Source organism: Seriola lalandi, unplaced genomic scaffold (genome assembly GCF_002814215.2).
Source record: "Seriola lalandi dorsalis isolate HSWRI2012SDOR001 ecotype SW California unplaced genomic scaffold, Sedor1 jcf7180002054981, whole genome shotgun sequence".
Classification (NCBI taxonomy): Eukaryota; Metazoa; Chordata; class Actinopteri; order Carangiformes; family Carangidae; genus Seriola; species Seriola lalandi.
The window spans coordinates 1,796,135-1,799,414 of record NW_019525661.1 but is presented as its reverse complement, the minus strand read 5'-3'; the positions used below and the strand labels follow the sequence as shown (position 1 = coordinate 1,799,414).

At 41.9% G+C, this 3,280-nt stretch overlaps 1 pseudogene; it reads right to left on the bottom strand.

The window, feature by feature from the left end:
• Positions 1 to 792: 792 nt before the first annotated feature.
• Positions 793 to 1,550, bottom strand: LOC147817097 (E3 SUMO-protein ligase ZBED1-like; annotated as a pseudogene).
• Positions 1,551 to 3,280: the final 1,730 nt, after the last annotated feature.

The window sequence follows — 3,280 nt, the reverse complement described above, 5'->3', positions numbered from 1 at the left end:
CCTTCTGGGACATCTTGGCACAAGATTGTCCCAGATTATTTTAGTAAATCTACCTATTATTTTATCGATTAATCGAGTAATCCAATAAGAATTACTTTTGTCTTATTAAAGAGCAATAGAAAATATAAAAAAGAGAAAAGAACACAGGGTTCTTAAAATGTTCTTAAATCTTAAAATCCTTTTAAGAAAAATATAAATTTTTATCTCTCGCCCGAAAAGATGCTGGGATAGGCGCCAGCCCCCCCGTGACCCTACTAGAGGATAAGCGGTAGAAAATGGATGGATGGATGGATACATTTTTATTGCTTACATTGCATACAATATTATCCGTCAGAACTAAACCCATTTAGTGCATTTAAGTACCATATCACATTCTCGGATTTAAAGAAGACATTTTCTGAAATGCAAAACCAAATACATAAAAAATAAGTAAGTCATTTCAAATTGTCGAATAGGCATTTCAAAAATGCACACAAGGCAAAATAAAGCATAAATTAAAAAAATAAATCAAATAATATTGCATTGCCTTGGTAAGTTGGTACAGCTTAACTTTCAGAACAACAGGTTTTAACCTAACTACAGCTCAGACATAATGTAAACTGCAGAAAAAAGAGGCTCTGATGGCGTGGATGTTGTTGGAATACAGAGCAGGGACTTTGCCACCTTTGCCAGTGTTGGATAACGTGCTGCATTTGTTTCCCACCATGAAAGTATATTATCTTTCTTGGACAGGGGATGTTCTCCAAATTACATCAAGACCTCCTGCTGCACAGTTTGGTTTAACTGCTGCTCTTAATCTTCTTCATCACTATGGCCGGATTCTGATGATGATCCCAGTATGTTGTTGAGAAGTGATGTTACACCCTTGACTAGTGTGACTGGGTTGTCTTGTGCTGTACTGGAGGCTTCATTTTCACTTTTGTTGGGTTGCCTTGCTTCCTTTTTGGCAGCAAGTGCCATGGCTTGTACTGTGGTTTGGACCTTGAATGCTTCGTCGGCAGGCAAGAACTTAGGTTTTCTAAACCTAGGATCCAAAGCAGCAGCTATTAGGACCATGTTTGGAGATTCAGGTTGAAACACTGATAGTCCTTGCCATCTTGCTGTGATCTGTTCTGCCACATACGCCTGGAATGACCTTACTGGTGCAGTCTCAAAAGTTGAACTGTCTGTGGACTTCTTAAGGCTTTGCATTAGCTGTGGAAGTGCCGAGAGTGTAACATATTGTTGTCCACTGAAAAAGACCGTAGCTCTTTCAAATGGCTCAAGGGCCTGGCTCAGCTCTTCAATGAGGTTCCACTGTTCAGGCTTGAGGTCGAGGTAGTGGTGTTTTCCTCTTCGAGTCACTGCTTGGTCGGAGAGTGCAGCAGTCACTGGCAGTTTGGATAACGCATTTGCTGCAGCATGCCCATTTGCTGCTGCTTAGCCTTTAGTCTGGTGCTTGCCAGCTCACTCTTCTTAAAGTGCTCAACTACACATCTTGCAGCAGCCACACACTTGGAAATTGCTTGGTGATTCTTCAGAGCGCTTTGCACAACCAAGTTCAAGTTCATCGTTGTTAGGACTCTATCTCCCAATCCTCCCCGAAAAAGTGACACGTCACCCCAAGATACCCCAAGATTCTTCAGCTTGCTTTTGATTTCCTTATACTTTTTCTCCATCATTTCTGTGAAGTAGGTTCTTGAAGAAAGCATGTACCTGGGACTGAAAGTGGAAATCATCTTCAGAAATCCTTCATCCTGCACCATGGACAGTGGGCGCATGTCTGTTACAATCATGTTCAAAATGCTGTCTGTGAACTCAGCTGCTTGCTCAACTGAACATGGTGCTGTCGTTTGTACAAAACTGTCCATATGAAGCTGTGATTTACTGAAAAAATTGAGAAATAATATTAATATTTATTAATAGGGTTTAAATATCATACTGTAAATTCATAACACTGGCTAATGTACTTTTATTAACTATGCTGAAGGATTGCCCTACACTACACTTTGTTTTGTAGGGTATCATTATGAGGTGCGTGTGTGTGTGTATGAGAGTGAGAGAGAGGGGCGTGTTTTGAGCAAAACTTAGCTAACACAGGTACATCATAACTAGCCACCATAGGTTCTTAACCCATTTATACCGGGTGCTGCATAGCGCAACATTGCCCCTCCCGCCGGTTGCTGCATAGCGCAGCATTGAGTCTCCTGCCGGCTGTTGCATAGCGCAGCATTGTTGATTCCATGCTATTGTGGTAGGCTAGCTCCATTTTACAATGGACACACTGTACGGAGTTGTCTGGTTTTTTCAGCTTGAAATGATCCCAAACTTTAGACAGTTTCTGTCGTTTTCTCTGGCCTGTCTCTTCACCTCACATCTCACTAGTTTTGATCCCTTTTTCCATTTTCCAAACCACTCCATCAAACCACGCCTGCCTTCACTCACGTATCAACAGCGTAGGTAAATAATTCTAGCGTAAGCAACTGGTGGAAGCATGTTGCGCAACAGTAATAATCATTCGTGTGAAACAAGTTGACTACTGGGGGTTACTACAGGTTACCCCACTTTTGCCAGATAAGCTAAGGATATTGCCTGGGCCGCAGAAGAAAGTTGGCCAAGGTCGAAATAAATCTATTCAGGCTAAACTGTCTAGAATCTTTAGGGAGAATAATCGGGTTCTTCTGGTGCATTGGCATTGCACATTTGTTTATTCTACCTCCTACTCGCAAGATGCCATTATCAAGTATTGGATCCAGCTTGTTGATGGTGCTTCTTGAACTGAGGGTTTTGCCATTTTCCAGGGAAGTAAAACTCTGGGCTGAAGTAGCACCTTTGTTCAACACAAATAATAACTCTCTCAGCTTCTTGCACGTCCTCCACTGATAGGTTTCGTGTTTCTTGTTCGTCTGTGCACACACGTGTGTCTGGCTCTTTTTTTAGGTGACTCAGTAGTTGAAGTAGTTTTTTCACCTTTAATATCCATGCCACAGATCTCTGAAGTCGGTTCCATGATGAGTGATATCTGATTAATGAGCATATTGGATGTTGGTTTTTAATCTGCACACTGTTGACGGTGATCTCTTTTTCCACACTGTTGATTGTAACCTCTTTTCTCACCTCAGGGTCATTTGCTGATATTTCTTCAAGACTTTGTGTGATTTTCGGCCATATTTTTTTCTCTCCGCCCAGGTATTCAGGACCTTTCAGCCATCTTGACCTTAAGAAAGATTCCACATGCAGCCCCCGGGAGGCGTCGTCAGCCGGATTGTCTTTTGAATTTATGTGCCTCCACTGGCTTGTG